Below are 27,786 nucleotides of genomic sequence, written 5' to 3' on the forward strand. Positions count from 1 at the left end.
GGATTAATATCATTAATACTTCACAGCTCATTTTCATATTTTCATTTGATCTTTCAGAAAGCATTCAATTGCTTCAAGATGCTGTATTCTTCCATTCCAAGTTCATTCTTGCCTCTCAGAGGTTTTTATGATGATTTTTCTTTTCAATAATCTTGTCCTAGTGCAAAGAAGTGTTGAAACATTAACAACCAACTTCACAATATCTGTCCCATTTATTTGTATCCCGTCTCCATTTTCAGTATTTTATGGCTGTAGAAGTGATACTCCCCAATCAGAAGGAAGTGCTGACAATTTTACTTGCAAGTATAATGAAGGCAATCCATGCTTAAATGCAGCTATATCCCCCTGGTATTTTGCTTGAGTCACTTAGCTGCGGATGGTTTAAATCAGTTTGGTTTAAGCTTTAGTAAAGTAAAAAAGTTTTGTAATCACAACCAAGTGAACCTGCACATTCTCTACAGTCATTTATTGCCTTCCCTGCCAGCAAGAGATTTGATTCGAAATGAGCTTCACCTTGACACTTTCCTAAGAGCATCCTTCAAATCAGGATAGCCAGAAAGGGGTAAAAGAGTAAATCCCCAGCCACAAGAGACCTCCAGTCCCAAATGTAGCACATGGCTTCCTGTAAAACCTGCTCCCTTTGTAATAAACTTGAGATACCCATCAAAGCATAAACATTTATGACCTCAGCCATCAGTCACTGCCCCTCAGTTTACCCCCAGAGGGATCCATGCTGTCTTTTCACAACTCCTTACAAGTCCCCTTAGGGAAATTCTAGTCTGATTGCAGTATTATTTCACTCTGTCTTTATGGCCCCCCTGCTAGAACTCTAATGTGACTGCTCCATTAAACAAACTGATTTTAACATAGGTGGTCTAAGGAACGTATAGAATAATTATACAAGACTGAAGTGATGATGGCAGGCTTTGCTGCATTGGAGATTTATAGAAATAACGCTACATTTAGAAAAGGTTGTGAAGTTTTGGCAGTAAGAAATTTCCTTCATAGAATCCCAGCCTGGTTTGGGTTGGAAGGGGCCTTAAAGCTCATCCAGCTCCAACCCCTTCCACGGGCAGGGACACCTTCCCCTAGAGCAGCTTGCTCCAAGCCCCTGTGTCCAACCTGGCCTTGAACACTGCCAGGGATGGGGCAGCCACAGCTTCTCTGGGCACCCTGTGCCAGCACCTCAGCTCCCTATTCCTAATGTCTAAGCCCAATCTACCCCCTTCCCATTTAAAGCCATTATTTCTTATTTCATCATCTGGTATTACTCCCAGGGGAGAAAAACTCAGGGGAGTTACTGACACTCAGACTGCTCAGTATTATCAATATGCAAAAATATGACCAAATAACTCAGATATATGGGTCAGCAGGAGATATTTGAATGCACTTCAGTGTTTCAAAAAATCCAACCTAAATTTCCTTAAGTGCAGAAGAGAAACAAAGTACAAACCAACCTCAAAGCCCCAAACCATGCAACCAAAAGAAGTAACTCTGCACACTTTCTCCTTCTTCTGTACCAGATTCTGCAGGCAAAATATACAGCAAGGAGGAAATAGAGCCTAGGAAACAGTGATACAAACTGAAAGGGGGGAAGTTCAGGTTAGATATAAGGAAGAAGTTCTTTACTGTAAGGGTGATGAGGCACTGGAATGGGTTGCCCAGGGAAGCTGTGAATGCTCCATCCCTGGTAGTGTTCAAGGCCAGGCTGTACACAGCCTGAAGCAACCCAGTCTAGTATGAGGTGTCCCTGCCCATGGCAGGGATTGGAACTGGAAGGTGTTAAGGTCCTTTCCAACCCAAACCATTCTGTGATTCTATAACATAGTATTAATCAGTATTTTGAAACATGGAATCGCTGCCTTTACCGAAGCCTGTTTTTAAATCACATCCAGGCACGGAGGGAGGAGTGGGCAATACAAACGCACTTTGTTCACATCCCGCAGCTTTTGCCTTGTGAGTAGACATTGAAATAAAACAGCCCACGTCAGAAATAATTTCCCCTTGAAGTAGATCTGCAAACTCAGGAGCTGAAAGGGACTCAGATAAGCATTCAAATGTGGTGGGATTCTGGTTTGTTGGTTTAGTTTCGGGGGACTTTTTTGGTGGTTTTCATCAAGCTGATCATCACAGAACAAAACATACCGGTTCCCATTAACCCAAAAGTAAATTTGCTTTTGGAAGTCATTTATTACAAATGGAACAGATTTAGGGGCTCTTAAGGATAGTTATTAAGTGTTTAGATTTTTTAAATCAGCCTTCATTTCAATGTTTAGCTATTGATTGATGCTTACAGATTGATACTGTCTCCTGCTGTTGTTATAAGGCAATGAACCAGTGAAGATTCCTATTCTTACATGAAAGCAGAACCTAAAAATGGAATTTAAGTGAAAGCATAGCGTATTCAAGGCTGTTGTCCAGCAAAGCACTTAAACACACACACATATATTCTCAATTAACTCAGTGAGACTGTGCCTGTGTCTTAAGCGGTTTGCTGGATCACGGCCATCTACAAAACTGTTTCTGCCCCGAGGATTGCTCAGGAAGTCTCTATAGTTGTCATGTCTCTGCTCTCTAAATATTTAATTTCCATTAAAGCCTATTCAGTACCTACCAGTTTCACTCCCAACCTCTTTTGTAACAGTTTTCCTCTCCAGAAGCATTTAACATGTAGAGTTTATTTAAAATAAAGCAAATGAAGGAGGAAATGCACTAAAGCATGAGGTCAGCGGGTGTACCTCAGCAAAGGTGTGTGGAGGCATGGGCTAGTCCCTGTCCTTCACTACTGCAAATCCAACACCGAAGGAAAACCTGCACATGGAAAGTTATCCATTAAATCATGGCCTGGGAGAGACCAGGAGCAACTTCAGATGTAAATATCGGCAAATCAACACAGTGTTATCCCTTATTTCTCTAGGAAAGTGAGAGAAGAAAGCATGAGGAATTCAGAATATCATCCCCTTCTCCTTCATAGACAGAGCAGGAGGTGCTCTCATCACAGGGAGCTGGGCTATGTCCAGTTTGGAGCACTTTGTGGAGAAGCCATGAGTAGCTGGGGGGTATGGCGAGTCAGGGAAGGACAGACAGACACTGAAGTCCCATCAGTCAGTATGGAGCAGAGAAGCTGGGAAACACCTCTGTGTTTTCTGAACTTGGACAACCTCACTGTGACTGTCCCGATCCCTGAATAAACTGGGGGGCAGCGGCTGATGGGGGACTCACCTCAGGCCCCTCACCTGCCAGTGCAGCCCCTCGCCTAGGTCCAGTTCTGCCCAGTATGGCCGCATCAGATAAATCGGGCAAAGGCTGATGCGTTCCGAAGTGCTGCCCTGTCAGTGAAGGGGCTCTGGAGGAGAGATTGCGACCTGAAATTACAGCAAGTGTGGGGAGGTGTGGGTTCGTAAAATAACATTTAGGTCTTGCTTCAAGCTCCTTTCTCAAATAATGCCAGGGGAGCCCAACATTAACCTGTAACAAGGACAGCTATTTGCGTGATGGTAAATGGCAGGGGCAGGCTGGTAAATCCCATAAGCAGGCTCAGGCATTAGCTGGAATTGTTTTGAGACGTTATGAAGTACTTGGGACGAGTACGTACATATGGGACATGAAAAACTGAGGTCTCTGTCGAGCTTGTGAAGTATATAGTCACAAGTACGTCAGAGTATTTACACCACATGCTGCGTTTGAAAGTAATTCAGTTTACTCTCAGCAAACAGACTGTATGAATGATCCCTGTGAGTGAAAGTCTCAAAACACTGTTTCTGGGGGGAAAGGGTGATAAAGGGTGAATAAAGGGTGATAAAGGTCCTCATCTGTCCTTCCCTCATGGCTCTACACCATAAATTTATGACGTGGAAAAGAAATATGGAGGGTTTGCCATAGAGGCACAACAAATGCCAGTGCCTTTGCTTTCTAAAAATCTCTTAAACCTGAGACCTGTGAACTGATGTCAAGCTGCTAGACAGAGTGCTTTTCAGTTAGTCCCGGTAAAACCATCCATTTCTTAATGAAAAGCAAAGAAAGATCGATCTTGAGGAGTTCTTCAGTTGCACAACAGGAGAAAAGCTTAGCTAGGAAAGCAGTGCAGGCAGAGTGGTGAAAGAAAAACTTCGAAAACCTGCTAAGTTCCAAGGGCAGCATTCATAATAAATCCATACTTTTGTAATTCCATAACAAACCTGCCCACATCACTCAGGGATGCAAGGATTAATTAAGCAATACAGTATTCCTGGGAGGAGAAACTGATACCCGTTTCCCTGAGGCACCAAGAGGTTACAGCATGACTGGGCTCTGGGTTTTCATTTTGCTGTCTTCCTGGTAGTCTGGGAAATTGGACTTTAATAACCTCTAATGGCTTTGCATGGACTCCTTCAAAACTGATGGAGACACTAATGTTAAAGCAGCGTACTACAAATTCAGTGGGTTATGGATGTAATAACACAGCTAAACTTAACCATTTGCTTCCAACCTAATGGGTCAAATTCGGTTTACTTTGATTTCTCCCAAGATTCTGAACTGCCATAACACAGCAAGATTCTGCAGTTCTTACCAAATGAAAGGATACAGTGTAAGTACTTTGAGTGGGAACAGACTCACATTTGTGTGTCAGGTGACATATAGAAGGCACAAATTGACACAAAACATACATACAAGGAAGCTGTAAATCACAAAGGTATTGGATTCAAGGAGAGGGAGTGGGCTAAGAAAGGTAATCAGCTTCCACCTCCCATCCTCTGCTCTCACTCCCTCCTCCTGTTACCATCAGCTGGTGTAAGTGCAACGCAGCAAATGGCACAGTTTGGTTGGGATCTCATCCTCTGTGCAACTTCTCCTGCAAATCCTACTTCTTTACTCCAGTGTTGCTTTAACCTGTTCAAGCGTGCATGAATACTAAACCCAAACCACTCTCCCTCAGGTCTATCTACATAGCTCACCACTCAGTTAACTGCAAAACACCTTCTCCTGTTCTTTGCATTTAAGATCCTCCCCATTTGTCATTTACTCTTCAAGTTCTGTGTCCTAATTCCCCAGATACTGTGAAATGTGAACAGCCCCAGTTCCACACTGAGGGTCACCTCTGCCTCTAGCTGCTCTGTGCAATTTCTTCTTTCAAATCCTCTCTCTTTCTTCAGCCCTTTGCTAGATTAGTCTTTGTTAAGCACATCCTCTCCTTTTGTTTAGTATTTTTGTCATCCTTTCTTCCATTCTTAATATTTAGTTTCTTCAGTCCTAATTTTCAGAACAATTAATGTCTACTCATCTGACATCCTTTGCATCAAAACACATGGCTTCTTCACCCTATACTGTCAACATTACTGTACAACTTCATTCACAGCATCCAGTATCTCAGTCTCTGATACAGCCTGTACCAGAAAGCGTGCATTCTGAAGCAAAGGAACCAACACACCATCAGACTTTGCACCCATGCTCCCAATCCCCAGAGAAGACAAAGGCTATGCCAGAATGTGCCATGTGCTTGTTGATTTTCCATTCATCCTGCCATCACCTTCCATGACCAAAGTAGTCCTTTTCCCTTCTTAAACCTGGCACCCGTACCCCACAACACTCATTGCCCCAAAGCACTCTGCTCATCTAGCTTCTTTACAGACATGGCGCTTGGCAAAGCTTCCTTCCACCTCCGTGCTGGTAAGCATGAATTTCCCTGTGTTACACCACTTGCATTGTACAGCTTCCCCAGTATTACCATATAGAAGCTTTACTACGTATACGGCTTTTGTACCAGTAAATTATTTACTGTCTCCCACTTTCACTAACAATGCTACAAGCAAGTGTGAGTATAAACAGGAGATTGTCTTTGACCATAGATCTACCTTGCAGTCAAATTAAATAGGCCCAAACCTAAGAAACTAGCACTTCCTTGAGCTTCCTTCAGTTTTCAACAATTCCCTTAAGCTTATTCCCACAACCCCTGTAAACCACAGTTTTGTAAGTGGTTTCCATACAAATTACATGGACAGAAATTGAAAGGACTTAAAAATTAACTTGAAACGTTTGCATTGAAATAAGTCTGAAAAAACTTTCATCCTCCACAGCTGGTAAGTCCTCACCATACACAGTCCCTATAAAGGCTAGGGTTCAAAACTTGACCACAGAACTCTCATTTTTATTTCAGTGCTATTTTTAAACTCAATTCCTTTATCACGCACATTATGCTTTGCTATGTAGGGAAGCATAATTATGGTTATGTCTCTCAATATGCTATTTCCAACCAAGACTTGCTGTGCCATAGCTGCATTCTGTGTGTGGATAACCACATTAAGCTTTATGAAAGCTTTCAGCTTATTAAAAGCCCCTGCCTGGAAATGATCCCAGCTCCAACCTGGAGAGGAGGGCTTCTGCTAGGTCCACACTCAGCTCCTGAAGGAAGTGGGAAGGAAGAAGCAAGACGCCACTGAAATACAGTAGTGCCATGCAATGCCTAGGGCTATGGGAGATCTGCAGAGGCCTTAGATGCAAATGGGGTTGTTTCCCTCATCTTATGTGTTCCTTAAATGAGCCAACACCCTAAGGAATAGTTTTCCAGTTCCCTCCTGGAGCCCGAATACAATGTCCCAGCCAGCAAGGCACCGCTGTCACCAGGCTTGGCAGGCAGGCACAAAGCCTGGTCATGCAGAGGTACTTCAGTAAACTCCAGCTAAAGCCATGACTTAAACCCTCCCCACAGTCATATGAAGGGACTGAGGAGGGATGTAAAGAGCCTGTGGGTCCCCAGGAGCTAGAGTCACCTCAGCAGTGAACACATCAAGCAGGAAGGTCAGCAGCACAGCCGCAGCCCACAGCACTGTACATACGTGGAGGGGATAAAGATGATCACTGGCTTAAGCAGCTTGCAGAGGCATCAGAAAACTCTGTGTTACAACTCCCCATGAAGTTTTTAAATGCTAGAGCTTTCACGTTGTCAACAAGTCTGAACCGATGGAAAAACATTCTACACAGAAAACTCAGTGCCTTGATTCTGTATTCTGATTTACACATGCAGACAAACATACCAGGACGGGATCCCAGTGAAGACAATGGCATTTTGTAGGAAGTCGTGTGGGGCAGAGTACAGAGCTGGATCCATGGCTTCTGTCTATAAAGAGGGGGAAAAAAGGGGTGGGAGGTTAAAGAAAAAAAAAAAAAAGGAAGGGTAAAAACATTCTGAGCCTTAGTAAAATAACACAACGAGAAGGCTGAAAGGTGTTTATTCACAGTGGAATATTCACTGTTTAATTCTTGAGAGTACTGGTGTTAGTCTCCCAGCTATCGGAAAGCAATTTTGTTCAGGGCAAGGATGATTTTTGTTGCTTGGTTACCCTACTTTTTATTCTCGAAGAGAAAACCCATTGCATTGTTACATAAGCAGCAGTGTTTCATCCACCCTGGGAAAAACACGATACAAACCTGCCTGACTGATAGAGGGGCTCGTGAAACAGATTTACATGAAGATCACAGTGTCTGTGTCGATTTATTCCTTTGCACACAGCTTTGCTCCAGATGGTCTGGAAAATGCTCTAGGTGTAAATGCTACAGCAGAATATGCTAGCAATAGAGGAGACTGTGGAACCTCAGAAAATTCTTTGGTCTCTCCTGCAAACATAAGATAGTTTAACCTGAAATAGACTAAAATGCCCTCTGCACATCAGGAGTAAACTTTCTTTCAGTCCTATTGCTGCCTATTAGAATAAAACAACAAAACCAGCTCAGTGAGAAAGTGTTATTGACAAAACAAGATTTCCTTGCTTTGTCTTTTCTGGTTAGAGTTAAATGGCTGCTTATTTATCGATGTACACAAAACAACATAAAAAGCTTGGTTTGTATCTTTACCATTAAATGCAGGGAATTAAATACACATACTCTTCTCTTCCCTCAAAGCTCAAGGATCAGTGAAGGGATTTGGAAGCTTGGTGTTCTTCCTGACGCGTATCGATATAGCTCTAGGTAGCACAAAGCCTGTTATGCAATGCTATTGTAGCATAACCCCGTTCACTTCTTCACTTTTACCTTCACATCATCTCTGTGAACTTGCTGACTTTGAAGAAAAAGCAAAGAGATAAACAATGCCAAGAAAGGTTGTTCTGGTACATCCAACATGATTATGACAGAGTGAAATAAATGAATGAAAATGGCTTCCTTCATGTAAGTGGTATCTTTGGATTTTAATACATGAAGGGAAGAGAATTCTGCTTTATCATGAGACTATTACAGTCCTCACCTTGGAGATACTGCATATTGGAAGTTCAGTCTGTGTGCAGCCTCAATAGTGGCATAAAATTCAAGGCAGTATCAGGTTTCAGTAGATACAGTTTGCTTCCAAAGTCTGAGAAGTTAATTGCTGAGGAGTTAATAATCTGAGGAGATACTTTTACCCACAGCTAAAAGAAGTAAAATGTGACATCATAGTGAAGTAAAATCCTGGCTAATTTCAGGAGTGATGACAAGAGAAACATGTGAAAACAAACACCGCATTTTTCTATCCTATTCTTCTCTAAAACTGACTTAATGGCTTCTTCAGATCATTAATGAAACCTTCAGAAATGACCACCTTCTCAGGGAAACACCACAGCAGTCTTGAGAGCCAGAGCCAGCACATCAAGTGCACCCCTAGCTTACATTAAATGTCTGTTAAAGTGTTTAACATACACTGTTTAGAAACCAGTTTACTGTAGAACAGACAAAAAACGTCCTCTCTAAAACAGAGTGGGTTTTTGTCTTGAAACATTATGTGACAGTAGGTAAAGTGAAAGTCCAGACAGAGGAAGGCTCAGAGCAGCAGAAAGCACATCAGAATTGCTAAGTGAAGACTGTCAGTACATCTTTGTGATGATATTGTCTTTTTTGTTACCCAAGTAGGACACTTCTAAAACAACACGTCAGGAAGGGTGGAATAGAGGATGAAGTAGTTTTACCAACTATTCTACAGGAAATACCTAACTCGGAAGATGTCAAGTTAACACAAGTGAAAGTTTTGCTAGGAATCTTACCTCTTGACTTAGGCATTCAGTTTGCTGAACTGGGCACATCGTTTACCAGATTTCCCTTTTACTGCTTTACAACCTGCTCTGTATTTACTGAGTGCATATTTTACTGCACTGCATTGAATATGGTGTTATTAAGGCAAATGAGATTTGTGTTTGGTAGAGAAGCAAAGCAAGAAACTGGCATCTTAGTGCTAGCAGTGAAAGGACAGCAAATCCAAGAGCAGTTTAGTGCTTTTTATTTTAACAGATGAGATCGCTACACGTGACTTCTAATTTTAACCTATTATAAGGTTAGATGAACCTCAAACCCACACATATCTACCTAACCATAAAGAAAAGCTGCAAGTACTATAAACTGATGCTGCACAGTATCAGTATTATCAAAGGCTCATCACACAGGACTCACCCCTGGTCAATCTGTATTTTAAGAAGTGATTACTATTTAGGAAGAAAACCAGGCATTCAATCTGGCTGATCCTGCAAGCCGTACACGTTTGGCTTCCTGGGATGAAACCCAAGCACAGCATAGTGAAGAAGGCAAGGCAGTTAAGACACCTGAATATTTACTCTTAGTTCTTATTGTGTGTTTGTCAGACAGGAAGCAAATACTCTCAAAAGGAACTGTGCACATGCTGTTCTGGCATTCTCTTAAAGGCTAATAATGCTACTTCCATTTTCTGTAAGCCAGAAGCAATTTGACTTCAGTAAATGTTGCAGGAAGCAAAAAGCTGACTTCTGCTGTATTTCTTGTTCCCTTGTAGGCATGTTCTGTGACCACTGCTCATTAACCATTCCATATGTGTCTCAGCTCAGCATTGCACTCAAAGAATTCCAGCTTCCATCTACTGGTTTGAACTTTTCTTATATTCATTAGTAAAAGATGACCCAGCAGAATATTGTTCCCTATGGAATTAGAAAGACTGAGTGCCAGGCTTTAAGGGGAAGAGAAAGTCCCTATGGATAACAGTCATTTAACAGTAGTATGTTGTACAGGTACACTTGCTCTCAGCAGGGAAAAGCACTAAAATATGGGGAGTTTAACCAGTGAAATAAAGAATAATAGCTGTTCATGATGTTCATACCTTGGTGGATGGTAGCTCATACTCTGTAAGTGGAACAACAACATAAGTTATGTTCAAAAGTTATTAATATATGGTTGCACTAGTCATGTATGAAACTAATTCTGTCAAGTGCTACCACATTCATTTCTTCACAGTGTTTATCACCCCATTGTCCTGGTGCTCTGAATCAGATTATATTGCAACAGTAAGTCTCTAGAGAGATGAAGGTTTTGCCAACAGATCAGTGCTGGGAGAGGAACAGCACTTTATCACTGCAGGAAACTCTGAACAATGATAGAGGTAGAGTTTGAGTAAGATACAGAATAATCTTTAAACATTGCCATCAGTGCTACAAAAATAGATGATAAGTTCCAGTTTATCTATTACCTGTAATCTTTCTGTCATCAAAGCAAATATATCCCTCATTTTTCTCTTCTACTTTCAATAATCCAATCAGGAAGGCAGTAAAATGTACTTAAACACCCTCCCTTACCTGTATGAAATAGCATGACTGACTCTGTTATGTAAAGTTTACTTCCTCTCTCATTGTCTGTCCACAGCCATGTCACCCATGGTACAGCATACTTTAAACTGGTGTCTGATAATGCTGTTATGTGCTTATGCTAGTCAAGAAAACATGTAAGAGTTGCACTTCGTACTTGGAGTAGGCGATAACAAGGTTTGCAATAATCCTGTTACTGGAATTCTGTATGCTCTCAAAGTGGGAGATTTAAATGATCATAAAAAAATAGCAATATGTAAAGAGATTCTCTGTAGAAGTGTATCCTGACTGGGAAGTTTTACTTGCTATAGGCTGATCCTACTGGTCAGACAGCTGAGATGGAATTCATTCTGAAAAGCAGAGGGTAAGCATTTCTGACTGATTGACCCAAGTATTCCACCTTTTCTGTTTTCAGTTCCTCATACATGTCACTGACAATCTTACAGAGAATGCTATGTATTTGATTAAGTACATTAAAGCTGTTCCTTTCATTTTCCCACATAATTTCAGAGTATCTCTGTAAAACTTAGGGGTTTCCTCATCATTAAGTAAAAAAAAGACAAAGACTTCATAAGCAAAAGATACATCAGTTGATAAAAATGTTTCACATGATGAAAATTAGCAAGACACAAGTGACTCAGTCACATTAGGGTTGAAAACAGCATCATGTGGGTAATCTCAGAACACCTATTGTGCAGAACAGGGCTAAACCACACTGCTAGGAAAACCTGAAAGCAAGGCAGGAGAGAGACATGTATTTCTTGCAGAAATACTTCGGGGTTTCGTTTAAGAAGATCTGTTCAAAGTGAACCCGCATAAAACATACATCAGAATGAACAGATTTAGATTAGCTATCAACAGATGTCTCCAAGACAAACAGCCGCAGAACTCCTCCAGAATGTCTCTGGACACCTGTAACTCGTGGTTGAACAGTAATGAAGCCCAAATTAACACAGTATGCTGACTGCTTTCCCTAGCACTGCAAGCCTGGAAGCATTTACAACTTGAATCCATTGTTCAGTTACAGCAAAGAAAAGAGTCTCCAGATCAGTATGGATACACCTGTTCCTAAGGACAACTGCAAAAGGACTGGCTACAGCTCCAGTCTCAAGACCTGCCAACTGAATAAACAAGTCTTTCAAAAATGCATTGCTTGTACTGTATGGACTGGCTTCAGCTGGTCCTGAGTCTTCTATGCTGGGCATAGTCCAAACCAGAAAGTTAGGTCCTGACTTGCAATCGGGTGATGAAGAGGCAGAGAATGGAGTCAGTATTTCCCTTGACAAATGAAAGCGAAGAATAAGCAGCAAATGAGTTTTCCAAGGGCACAGTCATTATTCAATGGACATGCACAATTCCAGACAGGCTTCAATAACAAGATTTCCTTTCCTCTCTAAGAAACTATCAGTTAAATCTATCTCAGTTTTTAACTGATGGGGAAAGTTCTCTTAACCTGATCCCTAACCACAAGTGCCTTAACTGCAGAAAGTACCTGCTACTGATTCACAAGGAATTACTACGTTATCAAAATTAAATGTCAGAGTAGCTTTCAACACTGTTCCTAAACTTACAGATTTTTGCAAAAAAGGCTTTTAGCTGAAATACAGTATCTATACTATAAAAATTAGACACTTATTTGCTTTTTCTTTGAAACCCAAAGGGACAAACAGCACCAAGATTACATCCTTGCCACTATCACTACCAAAGAGAAGCCTGCACCTCCCCCTGGGCTGCTGAGATCTGACTATGCTTAGCTGGAGTTCTCCATGCACTGGACTACAGGCATAGTATGGCTCTTGCAGGAATATGTTGCAAGGAACTGTCTAAAAGAGAGAGGACCTAAGTGTCAGTCGCTTTCAGCTTTATCTTCTCTGCATTACGCAGGTTCCATAAGCACCATTTTCAGTAATACCTTCAAAATTGCCCTTGAAAATGCAATATATTAATGCTTAGATAAATTACTTGAGGGAATTCAGTGATCCTAAAAGCTTATGCTAATACAGACCAATTCTGATTTCTACATGAGTCAGTGTGGCCTCCCAAACAGGGGGCAAAACTGCAATAAAAAGGTGAGGGTGTTGCACAGTTTTTAATCAGAGTTTTTCTGTGAGGCTTGATCTGCTAACAAACATCTCATCGCATAAGAAACATTGAAAAAATCAAGATATGCAAAGGGAGAGAGAAAGAACATATTCCCTGGTTTGCCTGAGGATTTGAGTGCTGGATAAAGTGTAAGTGGGAGCAGGCTGCTTAACAATTACTTGTCCATGTTGCCATATCCTCAATGAGGTTTCATAAAATGAGGGAGAAAAAGCAAATGTCTTTCCTTCTTTCCTTCTCAGGTGTTTACATAATACCCATTGACTTACCTGTGGCTATTTGCATCCAGCAGCCTTAAACAGAATCACAGAATCACAGAATCCCAAGGGTTGGAAGGGACCTCAAAAGATCATCTAGTCCAACCCCCCAACTTATCATTAAGTCCAACTTATCATTAGACATACACCAGGCATAATGCAATGATCTCAATAAAAATTGGACTGTACAATGCTGTTTCTCAGTTTTCTTAGTTCTTCAGTTTCCATTCATACTGATATGTATGAATGAAAGATCTGTATCTTACACAAGCTTCCTTCTCCCTGCCAAGCTTTCCTGTTAGAAAGTACCTATTTTCTTTTTAAAATAGTTATTTCAATTGTATGCCTCAGGTCATCCTATCAGGACACGCTATGACAGATAGTTCTTTTAGCTACAAACCAAAAGCACATATGGCTGGTTACAAAATCCCATGGGGCAGCTAAAAACATACATGGAGATGAATCTAAATAGCTGACACGCTTTTAACCAAACCCAGTTCTGGACAGTAGTTAAGTCCACATTAAGAACAAGAAGGTGAAACTTACCAAGAAGGAAGGTTGCTGATGGTTTATATCCTTTCTCCTCAACAATTCCTTGATACCACTGTCACTTCCCAGAGCTTAGGCACATAGTAAGATACAACAACACTCAGAGACAGATTCAGTTCTTTACAGAAAGTGTCAGGGAACCAGCAGTACTCATTTTACAGTGAGCTGCTTCACATGGGAATCTCAAAGTGCCATCCTGGAATTTGGTCTGGATCTTTGATGACAAAACTGAAACAGTTTTTAATGGCCCTGTTTGAGCACAGTTCTAGTGACGGGTGCCACAGAACAGATGGCTATACAGGGGAAGGCAACAAACTCTGCTTGTCTCTAGTCTTGTAACTATTATCTTCCTGATCTGCCCATGATATTTTGGGGTTTTGTCTAAGGAATTGAGTAATGAGAGTTTAAAGATCCATGATGAGAGCCAATACACATGACAAGGGCTGCCACAGCTCCAATATCCTGACAAGAAATACACAGGCACACACAGACCCAACACACTACATCAACAATGAACCTGGTGTGTCAGATAATAAAAGCACCATAATAAGAAAGCAACTGCAGCACATGGTGTGACAAGGTGCGCTGCACACAGAGCACAGCCAGCGCTTCCTGCATACATTGAGCTGATTGCAGCCACGCCATTCTGCCTGCCTGCAGGAAGGATTGTCACTGTCTAACAGTCCTGAGGTAGCTAAACTACTTCATAGTGCTGTTTCCACAGCCCAGTGTCCAGCAGCCAGGAAAATGCAGTCACCTGCATAATAGCTTTGCTTGTAAGACAAGGATTTGTACAGGAGAGCACAGTTATGGTGCTCCACAAGAGGAGAAACCAGTGGGAAGCAGCCATATGACAGGAGTGTGAGGCGGCAGAAGATGGACAGAGAAACAGATAAAAACATACATTCCTATTCCTTCTGTTTCAGGGAAGCTGCTCAATCTTTAATGAACAGGGGGGTTGGTTTGAGAATAAAAGGGCATCCAAAGCAAATCAATAGTTTTTAGGTGTCTTTCCAGCAGCAAGTTCTGAATCTTCCAGGGCTCTACCTGTAGCTACATCTCTAGCCATTTAGCTCCAAAAAAAGAAGAAAGTCAGCCTGAAATTTCTCTTAGACTTTCCAAATGAAACCATGTAGCAGCCTTCAAACAGATTTATAGAGTACGTCTAAAGACTTAGTAATACAAATTCAAGAATGAATGTTTTACTGAAGATAAATACGCACTCAAGAAAAATCAATTCTATTTACCTTCTTCAAAGGAAGAGGCTCAACAGAGCCACCTGTTATGGGTAAGAACCAAAGAAGGCAATACAAACAAGACAGAAACTGATGACTGCTTTACACTAAAGAGCAGAAAAGCATCCTCCTCCCCCAAAAAACCCTAACAAACCAAACACAAAACCAAATCTTAGTAGCAGTTAAACCAAATCTCAGCTTCCTGTTATACGTATTTTATTGTAAGGCCTGCTGCAACAAGCCAAGTAACAGAAAATGCTAGGGCAACCTAACCCCACCGTCTCGGAGCATGCTGTTCTCAGAGATGGAAGCACTAGACACTTGCCAACAACGCATATCAAGCTATGTTAGAAGTGTCACTGGTGCAGGACACGTTGCTCCCAGCTTCAGGGTGCTCCTTTCCATTCACCAAGCCTATACTCGCTTTTCTCATGGTGATCAGAAAAGTTCAATATTCCCTCTTAACCACAGTGTTCTCTCTAATTCAGCTCTACAGTCACTTTGGATTTGTTTTTTTAAGTTGGGGTGGGTTTTTTTTAAAGTAATTACCATATCTGGAGTGCTGCAGAAACTACACCTGGGACAAAGACAGACTTCGGTCTTCTATTTCATGCTGCTTTCCTTCAAAGCAGTCACCAGTAGAGTTGTCTTATTCAGGTTTTCTGTTGAGAAGAACAGATTGCCCCCACATAGCAGTGCTGTATAGCTTCTAACAGGAAATAGTCAAGCTTACGGCTAGTTAAGCTTTTAGATAAGACCATCTCTTTTAACCTCTGATAAAACATGAGCAAATCCAATGTTGTCATGGGCCAGTAAGCTGGAACCAAACTCTCTAGTGAGATTGCTGGTATTCAAACAAAAGAAGAAAACCTGGATTCTCAAATAGCTGAAAGATTAATTTCAATACAGTGGTAGCAATGCAAAGAATCTGGGGGCTTGAACAGCTTTCTGGGGGAAGGATCGGCAGGTAGCACCAAAGAGATGCTTATGTGAACCTGCAGGAAGAGCAGGTTAGCCAGAGGTTTGGTGCTTCTTATAATTAAAAGCTCTTCATGGTCCAACATAATACAGTAGCTCATTACTTTGTACTTCCTGCCTATTTTCCCAAGGGATCCTGTTACTATGAAGCCAGTCTTACTTAACAGTGTCTTCATCTGGAAGCTTCTCTTAATAGATATGAGTACTGAATGTTTTTCCTTTTGGTAATAGCTTAAAGCCTAGAGCAGAGCTCTAGGGAAAAAGCTGAGGAAACCTCACAGAAGAACTCCTCAGCCTGTAGGGCTCTGGTGACACTCTGTGTTTTGGGGATTTCGCCATCAGTCACGTTCTGATTCGCATTACATTGCTAGCTTCCTTCCCACGTTGCACGCCACGTGACGTGGTGGTGATCTGTGAGAACAAAGCCTAGTAAAAACAATATTTAAGACCCTTTTAGTTACAGGGGTCACACATTATAAGTGCTGCCCATTTATAAATCCCATTTCTGCTGCCTATAACTGCCAAATCCAGCAGGGGTTGCTTGTTTAGAGGCTATTGATCCAAATCTGTGCTTCAGTGGAAAAGCAAAATTAAATTGAACTTAAAAATGCTTCAGATTGTGACTGTGCATCACCACTGTGCTCAGTGAAGAGTGGTTTGGGGGTTTGTTTATTGACCGGAATGGGCAGTCCTACATTGCAGCTACCGCCCAGGACAGCATAGATTACCATCACATGAGTCCTTTCTCACCTTTGAGATCCACAATTTATTAAACTTCCTCGCAATACTATTATTGTAACTGATATTTCTGCTGCATAGTATCTCGTGTATTTGGAGAAAAATAAAATCAGGGATTATGCATTAAATTGAACCTTGTGATAGGGTTTTTTTCTGTTATCAGTGAGCAGCAGCAATTGTAGTTGATCATAAATAAAAGTCTTTGCAGAGAAGGCTGTAGTGACTTAAAGGTATGGTAAGAAGAACACCAAGGGGTCCCTTCCACTCCGATTCTGTGAGTGATAAACTGAAGTAATAGGTAAAGAATTTCTTTTGAGAATATTAATGTATTTCCTTTCCATATGAAAGTCTGTGACAAAATTGGAAAATGAATCTTGTTTCACATAGAAAGATTATTCACATGTCAAACTAGCCCATAGAGAAGGATTCTGGGGAGGATGCTGGGGAGGGACTCTTCATTAGAGACTGTAGAGACAGGACAAGGGGTAACGGGTTAAAACTTAAACAGGGGAAGTTTAGATTGCATATAAGGAGGAAGTTCTTTACTGGTGGTGAGGCACTGGAATGGGTTGCCCAGGGAGGTTGTGAATGCTCCATCCCTGGCAGTGTTCAAGGCCAGGTTGGACGAGGCCTTGGGTGCCATGGTTTAGTGTGAGGTGTCCCTGCCCATGGCAGGGGGATTGGAACTGGATGATCTTAAGGACCTTTCCAACCCAAACAATTCTATGATTCTATTCTATGATTCTATGATTCTGATTCTTTGCTCATCCAAAAATACCACCATTACTAGAAAACATGAGAAATCCTTCATTGTTTACCCTGCCTCAAGATAAGAAGTAAACTGTGATATTTTTATGTCAAGATTCTGTCATTAAAAACATTCCTACCCTCTACCAGATAGTTATGAAATAGATTGTTCCCTAAGGTCTTGTGCAGGGAAGGTGGGAGTGGGATCCAACTCACAAGCTATCATAAATTTCATCATCCCTCCTTCTGGAAAACAGTCATTTAAGTGGGTTGTTTCTCCTTTAATTAGAATGTAAAGGGCAGAATTGAGAAACTGTGGCACATTTATCACTCCATATGCCAGTGTTAGAGATACTCGAGCATTTTAAAAGATAAATGTGTCAGAAGTGTTTAGATTAAGCTAAACAAATATTTTCATCCTGTTTTAAATCAAAACCACTCTGATCATGAAAAGGTGCTTTTCTCTCTGTCGCTTTTCACCAGCATTTACTACAACCACTGTGCTTTAAAGTCATTTTAGCCTGGGTGTTTTTTCAACCCATAAAAAGTCAGCTGTGTCTTAACAATACCCCTTTGATTCTATTTTATTGTTTTAATTAATGGCCTGCATGATTCACCACTTTTCTCATGCTTTTAGCAGGCTGTCCAGGCAGTCTTAAGCTCTCAGTGTTTTCCAGCAACTGGTCTGTTATGGCAGGCTTCAAAACCATCTTCAAACCCTTCATCCTCTTCAAAACCACTTCTACAATTTCAAACCGATGTCTGTTTAGACATAGGTGATATCACTTTTCTTAGCATAGGAAGAGGAAATTTAATAGTCTCTGTTTACTGAACAGCTCTGACTCATCCTGTTCAAGCTGTCTGTGCTCTCACTGAGGTAGAGGCATTCTGGAGGGGAGGAGTGTGTGAAAAAGCAAGAGAAAGCAAATGTGATTGTGTCGTTAAGAGACTGTATTCCAAATTATACACAACAGGGAACTGAATTAAGATCTTAAATCCCCAGTGTTAAGCACTCTATTTTGCATGTTCAACGAGCAAAACCATGTGCTGACATCCTAATTGGTACTTTATAAAGCAAATATACAGAGGAGAAACAGCATCACTTGGATAGGAAGCTGAATACTTGTTCTGCATCTTCTCACAGGCCTGTCTGCAAGCAGCATATTTATGGCTTAAAATATGGCATACAGACTTGCTAGCTAGTTATGGAACACTTTTGGTTTGCTTCAAATTTTGACTGAAATTTGTTTCATTATATCTAGCAGGTAAAAATTTAAATGTGGGCTTTATTATATTGCTCTAAATAGCCTTAAATCCAAATACATCATTGCCTGTGTACTACATCCCTCACAAGAGTCAGAACATCAATATAGGAACGTGGCTAGAAGTGACTTGTAATACTTCCTTTCAGAAGTGTGGCTTGTCCCCTTCAAAAACACAACAGGAATTGGTCTTCCAGAACTTGACTGCTGTAAGCAGTTCTGTAACACTCCCACAAACAGCTCAGCCCTGCTCACAGCACTGGCTCAGCCTTCAGAGCAAACTTCTGATTGTCAATCACACAGCTTGTCAGATGGAAGGGAAAATAGTGTTTCTACCCCATCTCACCCAGTTCATTGCTGTAGACATTTAGCTTTCCTTTCATGAGGGCAGAAGATGGATGGATAGAAGATGATTTAGATCACAGAACAGACAAATGCTGATAAGTGCACTAGGAAGAAAATCTTTGGTGTTTGATTGCAGACAAAGCATGAACACTGAGCCATTAAGTAGGATTTCAGATTACAAATCCCTTTTTTTTTCTTTTACTAACTTTGAGCCACAAAGAAATTAATGGCTAATGAATTAGCATCAGCACTGCAATTAAATCACCCTCTGATTTCTAACTGCTGCGATAAGGATGTCTGGAGAAGGCCATACAGCCTTGTGAGTTACTGTACTGATCCAGTACTTCCCAAAAACATCCTCTGGGAATACTTCGGATTTTTCCACTCAGGTTTGGAGAAATGCTGTAACTTGACACAACACTCTGCTTTTCCCATGCTACTCATGGGAATGGTGGAGTAGGAGAGACTGTATTTCTGACTCCAGTTCAGTCTTTTGCCTAGATATCCTAGGACTGTAACTAAACTGTGATCTCTGCCTGCACTTGAGCTGGTGGAAGCTGTGAAAGTGCAGTTTGTTTAGTGCCAAGCCCAAGATAAAGTCTCCAAAAGCAGGCCAACAATGGTCTTGTCTTCTGCAAGCCCAGAGGGAGTAGCATAACCATGGGAGAAATGCTTTTTAAGATTCATGTGGTGAAGATATGCCTTAAAAAGGCTTTGTTGACGTCTGGGCCAGCAGCAGTGTCCTGCAGTCATTCCAAGAGATGTCCCCTCCATCCAGGGGAGAACCAACCTTTTAAAAAGTGTCCCTCCTGAAATGCATGTTTGTTTCCCTTCGTTCTAGCGGGCTAAGTTTCAGGTTTTGGGTTAACATGAAGGCAAAACTGCTGCACTAATTCGTTATAAAGCGGATCTATCTCTGCCGTCTAAGATGCCCATACACTTTGCTAAAAGGTGTATATCCAGTGTGTTAGCTCGGACTCAGCAGACATTGTCCCAGCTCCTGCTCAAGGTGCTAGCAGTGTAAAGGGAAATCCTTGATTGTCAGTTCCAGAAGGACAAAAAGACCAGTAGTAACTTGTCAAAAGAAAGAATTAGGCCCAACAGAACCACTTTCAAGCTTGTTTGGAAGCACTGTTTAACAGTTTTCTCAGCTCTCTTGCTGCTGTTCACTATCGCGCTCCCTGTGGGAATAGACTAATGGGCCTCCAGACAGGATGCCTAAATAATGCAAGTGTAAGAAGTTCCAGTGAAGTGACTAAGGGAATGCTGGCTTAGCTCTGCATCTCCCCTCTTTACAAGAACCATCCCTGATAACAATCACTGCCTTCAGAGTTGTAACAAAATCTCCATCTCTCGTAACTACATTTTCCCTCTAAGAATCTGCAGTATTGCTCAAAAACTGTTTCATCTTATTAGTGCTATGCAATAAATAGGCACATAAGTGATCAGTGAATCTAGAAAGATCATTTTAATCTGCATGAGGTTTCTCTGCTGTATCATGTTAGTGAAAGAAATTCTTCCAGAAGTAGTATAATGAAATTGTCAATACTGATCTGTTATAAATCCTGCTGTACTGGCTGCACCAAGTTCTTGATTCTTGCCCTTTATGCACATATCCTCTTCTATCCAAAATATATCCAGTTGTAGGAAAATAAGTGCTGTAGGGCTGCTGGGAAAACCCTTGATCTTCAGCTATCAAATGACCAACAAAAGCTTTCCAAATATCTGTATAAGTACACAATTATATATTAATACATCTACTGTCAGAATGAAACAGCAGGTTTCTAAAGTGCTCTGCAAAGGAGACTGATTTTGAAATGATAGATCCAGCACCTTATTAGACCCATTTAGTTTTTCACAGAGCACCAGCAAGACCTGGAGTTATTTTCATCCTTCTCTTGGTGAGTCACTGCTTGTGACAGCGAGACATTGCGCAGACTTAGTGTCTTTATGAAGATTAAGTAGTCTTATGAAATGCAGTTAGAATAAATTTGTACTTGTCAATTTGTAATTACATTCAGAACAAACTTTACGTTAACAGCAAAATTAGAATCTAGAAAGAGAGAAATACAGTCCGCCAGGTAATATCTGTCCAGTTCATTTCCCTGTAGGAGTAGGCAGAGATTCAGAAGACAGCATTCCTTTCTGATTCCAGCAGCAATCAATTTATGCCCTGAAGTAAAAAATGGTAGCATGCAGACAAGTGCTAGGGCTGTCTCCAAAAACACAGGGTTATCTGGCTCATGTGGCTACTGAATCAGATGCACCTCACTGGCTCTGTTGAATAGAACTTCTGAATAAGCCAGCAAGCGAGGTCTGAGCAGGAAGAGTTCTGTGGAGAGCAAAACAAACTCCTGTTCACTGTTCGTTAGATTAGAAGACTTGAGGTTTGGCTATAACCTACGGAATGCACTGCGCAGGCGAGAACAGACATGCAGTTCACCCAGGCCTCCACCCTTAGATTACTTACAAGTCTTAGTCTAGATAATGAAGATTGATTTACTTTTGCTATCTGATAGTATTACCTAGCATTCATCTTACCTAATTTTCTTTGCAAGGCATAGTATAGACATTTAGGGGTAGTACGAGGTACCGCTACTACTATTGCCGCTTCCTCTGCTTTTTGACATGATTCTGCCTGCCACTTGGGCAAAAAACCCACACCAATTTCTTTAGACCTTCTTTTAAGGACAAGTTCCCAGCAGAAAGCTCCAGCTTGGCTGTTCTGCAGTAAGCTGGATGTTTATACAGGACACACTGCTACAGGATTGCCAGTGCTTACAGCCATGCCTCTAGCACAGATTAGATGTAAGGGCAAAAGACGGTATACTTCCTCAGATCCCTAAAATAGGTGACTCAGTCTAAAAGCAGCACTCAAAACACTGGTTTGTCTGATAATGTACGGCATCCAGAAATAAGGGGTGCTCATTACTATGCCCAGCACACTCTGTTTTAATGTAAACTATTTAATTACCCAGTTCCCTCAGGAGTTCTGCACTACATATTAATACTACAGTGAAATGCACATGCATGCAGTAAAATGCATTGATAATGTTCAGAGAAGGCTTTAATTAGACATGGTCAGGAATTTGCCAAAACAAATTTATTAGTCTGATGGCTGTGACAATGGATAGCAGTGTGAAAACCACTGCTTCCAGTCCCTGTTCTATCATTCTCCTGTATTCTCAGGTAGAGGCCCAGCCAATGGCCTGGTCTGGCCAGCTTCTTAATGCATTTCATCCTGTGCAAATATTCATGATTCAGAAAGATTTTCTGAGCATGAATTTCAGGTACTTACATTCTTGGCAGTAGAAATACTTACACAGAGCTATACAGTTCCAAAAGCAGCAGCTGTATGGAAACCTCTCCCAAAACTAGACAAGATATCAGCTGTAATGGCACTCACTCATTCATTGTAATGGGAGGCCACTGTTTCTGGGGAGAGCCCAGGTCTTAATATGGATACAATAAATAACCTGAAATATGTTCTTGCTCTTCTCAAAAGTGTTTTTAAAAGTCTTAGCATTATTCCAATGAAAACTAGGGATTTTGTCACCCAAAATTTGGTACAATGAGTGTTTCTGTGACCAACTTTTAATAAACCCTGTTTGTACTTGAGCACATGCAAGATTTTTGTTTGCTCCTACTCATATGTGGTAAGGGGAATATTGCAACTGCTAAAGGCTACAGACAACATTAAATAAGAACGACAAATACTTCTGAACTTCTTATGTGATTGGTTTTACTTAAATATGAATTATCTTCAATTGTAAAGCCTCAAAAAATCTTTGCATCTAACCCAAGTTTATTCCCACCCAGACATTCCAGCCGTGTTTGATGGGTCTAGAAAGAGTCAAGAGAAAGATTAGTCTCCTATTTCCTGCAGAAAAAGCTAAGGCAAACAGTCCTTCATTTTCTTCATTATCTTGCAGTAGTTTACAGTCTATTCTGATGTTCCCCAAGGAAGCTGTAATATTTACCTAGAGCTTGTACCAAGTACGAAAAACACTATCATCTGTTAAATTGTTTACTAACAGAAACTCACACTGTGATCATCATAATGGATATGAATGTACAATGGAGTGTTTGAAGCGCCCCTATACTCTATTCCACCACCTTAAGATTCAGATTTACTAGGTACAGTCTTTATGGTCTTTCTCTTTGGCTGTTATGGAGTGGCCAGAGTTCTGCTTGAATTTCTACAGCACTGGGTTTTGTTTCACTCTAGTTACAAGCAGTTGAGTATCACCTGCATACCAAAATACTTACTGATCTGTGTAGCCTGCAATACAGGTTTACAAACCTGGATAGGAATGCACAAAACAAAATTCCTACCGAAAACAGCAGTGCAAGTTACTTGAATCATTTCAAGAGAACATTCTGTTTTCTATTGTGCTTTACAGTACTCTTGTCACAGTTTACTTGGGAAAATAATGAAAGCACTGCACAATGGAAAATACATTTGCTCTAGCATGCAAGACATGTTTAATGCTTTTACTGTCTGACACATCAAATGAGAGATATTAAATACGTGCCAAGCATCAGCAGAAAGAAAGCACAAGTGACAAACATAGGAGAGGAGGATGGAAAAAGCACTGGGGTTTCAAAGATGTGGCTGTGAGTTTTCAGACACAGTGCTACTTTGATTAATTTATTAAGCCAAGAACCGTATTCATGCTAACAAGTTCTTTAGGACATTTCCCTTTGCTTAATCCTATATAAGGCAACTTGTCTTTGAGCAAAGATTTCAGTGCCATACCATACAAAACAGAGCACTGTTTACAGGCTGATTATCTTCACATCAAGAATTAGAGAATGCATTCTCTAATGAAAGAATATTTTACTGGAACACCTTGTTTGGTAAGCTTTTGTTCATTCCACTGCCCTTCACATCTGGAGCAAACAAAAGCCAAGTGTTATGGACATTGCCCAACATTCCCACCTGGAAACAGAAGAGCATCTTATTGTTCAAGGTCACATAGTAAGGATAGATTTACAAACCAGGTTCCAGTAGTTATTCAGAGCCAGGCACATCATCCTGCTGTATACATCGGAATTCCTAGCAAGTAACAATAGCTATGGGAAAACAGCCTTCTCCCACCCAAAACATGCTCCTGCCTTATTGAAAACCCATTTACACACTCTTAAAATGAATAAATATTTTCAAGTGATGTGTGACCAATAATATAGCAATCATGCCGCTGTTGATACAGTATTTAGTATTGTCTGAAGCTTATACACAGAAACTGAAGAGAAAGCAAGCTTCTGATTTCTGAGGTATGGAAGTATTTGTTCTATTTAGAGGAACTTCGATGCTAGTAACTGAAATTAATATTGTAGGCAAATTATTCACAGTAAATTTGAAGTTTCCCAACCCAGCTGATTTTCTACCATAACCCTGAGATGTATCATGTCTGAAAGGGGCCTACAAGGATGCTGGAGAGGGACTATTCATCAGGGGCTGTAGTGATAGAACAAGGGGTGATAGGTTCAAACTGAAACAGGGGAAGTTCAAGTTAGATATAAGGAAGAAGTTCATTACTGTAAGGGTGGTGAGGCACTGGAACAAGTTGCCCAGAGAAATGGTAAATGCTCCACCCATGGCAGTGTTCAAGGACAGGTTGAACAGAGCCCTTGGACAGGGCAACATGATGTAGTGAGAGACATCCTTGCCCATGGCAGGGGGGTTGGAACAGGATGATCTTAAGTTCCTTTCCAACCCAAACCACTCTGTGATTATATGATATGTATTTCCACTTGTTAAAAAAAACTGGGCTTTACAGTTCGGCTTTGTGCTTAGGCTTAGGCTTCTTTCTGGAAATTTCTGGTGTAGTCAAAGATGTCTATCTCTGTAAACTGGATATGATATCAAGATGAATTACCAGAAAGCACTCTTCAAAGATTTTTTAAAAAGAAATCAGTGCTACTTGTTAAAAACAAAATTAAAATACAAATAAAAGAACGAAAATTTCACTTTTAATAGAAAACCTGCCTTCATTTTCACATTCTAAGGAAAAAAAATAGACAGCAATCCAGAGCTTCTGGATTACCCAGCAAGGGACAGATTATTCCGCCCCCAAACTGCACTGCAATTTTTAAGTTGCATTTTAAAAATTTTAAAGTTTACATTAACATTGCTTTAAAATAGGGAGAACTAATTTTATTCTTAAAGTACTAAATTAGCTTAAACAAATTCCATTATAATGCAGACGCTTGTCCAGGCAGGGAACACAAGGCATACAAGGTAAAGGAAGTCAAATGGAGACAGAAGCAGCTGCGCTATAACAAATAGGATTTATACTTCTATTACCCAAAGTACTCTACCCTCACCAGTCGTTAGTGGTAAGGGGAGTCCAAATGAAGTCTGTTTTAGCACTAACACATGTTATTCAGCTACTGCAGGCAGTCATAAGCTATGGTCCTTGTAAATGCTGCACACAAGCGAAGAATTTAACTCCTGGACCACATTGAAAGCAGTCATGAACACATCAAACTGAAGAATTCTCCTGTATGACTCAAGACTATTAGAGAATTATGCAAAGGCTCAGGGGCAGGGAGGAGAGGGGAAAAGGGATGAGGGAAGAGATTTTTCCCAAGTCACACTAATTTATAATTTTCCTTTTAAAGTTCTAAATGAAAAATTATCTATACATGTATTTGCAAACATCAGCAACTCTTAAGATGAAGGCTGTTACAGACAGAAATGAAACCCTAAACCGATTTGGAATTCTCTTCTCCTAGAGAAAGCAAAATAAGCTCCTTGCTGTCCTGAAACAGGAAGACTTTGTTTTCCTCTCCCATCTGTACAGCTTTCCTAGCTCTCAAACACAGTCACAGGTATTGCTTGCCTGAGGGCTGTCTGGTGCTTGTCTGCTGATGGATGCAGTGACATTCAGAGCTTGCCCTCTGCCAGGCCATAGGACTGACTCAGCCTAGCTTGCCTTTAGGCAGCTCCAAGGGCCAATCTGGAAAGGAGATGTGGGATCACGGGGGAGGAAGGCATGAGAATGAGCAAGTCATAAAATATTCTTTCTTCAATAAGTAGAGCACTGTTAATCCAGTTCACATCCATCATCAAATTATATCTCTGGTTACAAGTGAATTTAGGACTTCCTCAACACATAAGAAGGAAAAGCAGATTATATATGTTATACCATATGTAAGTATCAAACTGGAGATTAACAAATGCTAAACCCATTGCCTTCTCTAAGGTTTTGAAAGGTTAACCATCCATTCTGTTTCTCATTCTGGACATGCTGTATTGCTAAAGTAGTTCATACAGCTTTCAACACAAACTATAACTTTGTCAACTGTGAGTGGTGCTGCAGCATTTATATTAAACTTCAGAAATGGCACTGACACGAGCCCAGCTTTTAGAGATGCCTGGGTTTCCACTTCTATTTGAAGTTCTGGCTTGCGCTCTTTTTCACAGAGCCCTTCCAACTCTTTGCCTTTTGGCTTCATTAGGTTCACTCCATTGTAGAACAACAGACACACGTGAGAGAGACTGAGATTTTCCTTGCATGTTTCATTGAATGAAACTATCAGATACGCAGCTTTGTTCACCAGAAAAGCCTACTACTCATAAGGACTCCGAGTTCATCTTACAACAAGGAGTACTAAAAAAACCCCAAACCAAGCCGCAACCAACCAACCAACCAATGAGGCTTCTTTAAATTCTCTACAAAAAGCCTCTTGCCAACACCCCTCTATTTGAATATCTGGTTGATGCTGTAACCTCATGAAGTCAGACACACTGCTTCTGTAACCTCAGCTGCTTGGCACACTCATGAGTGAGGGCAGGCAAGCTTTGGGATTCCAGAAACAAGAAACAAGCAAGGGCACCTTAACAAAGGGCATTCTAATGCCAAACAGGAACGATGTCCCCTTACTGCTTATGTGCAGCTGTCTCAGAACCCCTATTCTTCATATCCATCCATTCTCTTTAAAAAAAAAACAACTTAGCTCTTGCTTTTAAATTGTTTGTTTTTAAGGATTCAGTATAATCTATACAACATGGAAGCCCTTCCAGACTGCATATGTTGCTATAGGAACAGATTATTTCACTTACACAGCTCTCAAGTGGTCAAATTGAGTAAATGAAGAAAACAACTGCAAAACTGAACTGATTACTCTTTTCAAGTTCATTTTGAGCATACCAAACTAAGAGAAATGAATCAGCAAGTCGTGGCAACTGAAGGCAAAAATCAGATCTGAAGACAACTTCAATGGGCATCTTCAATAGTATCTTTAAATAAGCTTGATATTGACATCTGATTGCTACTCAGCGTATTATTTCTGAATTTATTTCTTACTAGAAAATAATCTTCCAGGACAAGACTATATTTTGCACTTCTTGAAGAAAACATCACAGTATTTCAGTGACATTAGGCAATACATATGCATGAGAAGAAATAGCCTGTTCTCATGTCAGTCAGGCTAGGTAAAGTGAAGTGAATGCATGTGTGTCAGGCAGGCAGTGATGACTTGCAGTGGAGCACAGCAGCACAAACCCCATGGTTGGCTCCTAGTGAACTCCAGGCCATAAAGCTGCCACCTCCACATGGGTTATACATACAATCATAGAATCATAGAATAGTTAGGGTTGGAAAGGACCTTAAGATCATCCAGTTCCACCCCCCCTGCCATGAGCAGGGACACCTTGCTCTAAACCATCTCACCCAAGGCCTCGTCCAACCTGGCCTTGAACACTGCCAGGGATGGAGCATTCACAACTTCCCTGGGCAACCCATTCCAGTGCCTCACCACCCTAACAGGAAAGAATTTCCTCCTTATATCCAATCTAAACTTCCCCTGTTTAAGTTTTAACCCATTACCCCTTGTACTGTCACTACAGTCCCTAATGAAGAGTCCCTCCCCAGCATCCCTATAGGCCTCCTTCAGATACTGGAAAGCTGCTATGAGGTCTCCAAGCAGCCTTCCCTTCTCCAGGCTGAACAGCCCCAACTTTCTCAGCCTGTCTTCATACAGGAGGTGCTCCAGTCCCCTGATCATCCTCGTGGCCTCCTCT

General features: G+C 41.0%; 2 long non-coding RNA genes across 2 annotated transcripts in view; both read right to left on the reverse strand.

Moving 5' to 3' along the window:
* Positions 1–1,910: 1,910 nt before the first annotated feature.
* Positions 1,911–7,095, reverse strand: LOC133214722 (uncharacterized). Its single transcript, XR_009726209.1, has 2 exons — positions 7,011–7,095; positions 1,911–2,811 (listed from the first exon to the last, which is right to left on the reverse strand). It is a non-coding gene; the product is annotated as an uncharacterized LOC133214722 (long non-coding RNA).
* Positions 7,096–7,410: 315 nt separating this feature from the next.
* Positions 7,411–27,786, reverse strand: part of LOC133214723 (uncharacterized) — a 34,235-nt gene continuing 13,859 nt past the window's right edge. Inside the window, exon 3 of the long non-coding RNA XR_009726210.1 lies at positions 7,411–7,590. This is a non-coding gene — a long non-coding RNA (uncharacterized LOC133214723). The remainder of the gene's footprint in view (positions 7,591–27,786) is intronic.

The sequence above is a fragment of the Neopsephotus bourkii genome, unplaced genomic scaffold (assembly GCF_033783945.1).
Source record: "Neopsephotus bourkii isolate Nb327-2 ecotype Australia unplaced genomic scaffold, CSIRO-AGI_Nbou_v1 NB_923, whole genome shotgun sequence".
Taxonomy (NCBI): Eukaryota; Metazoa; Chordata; class Aves; order Psittaciformes; family Psittacidae; genus Neopsephotus; species Neopsephotus bourkii.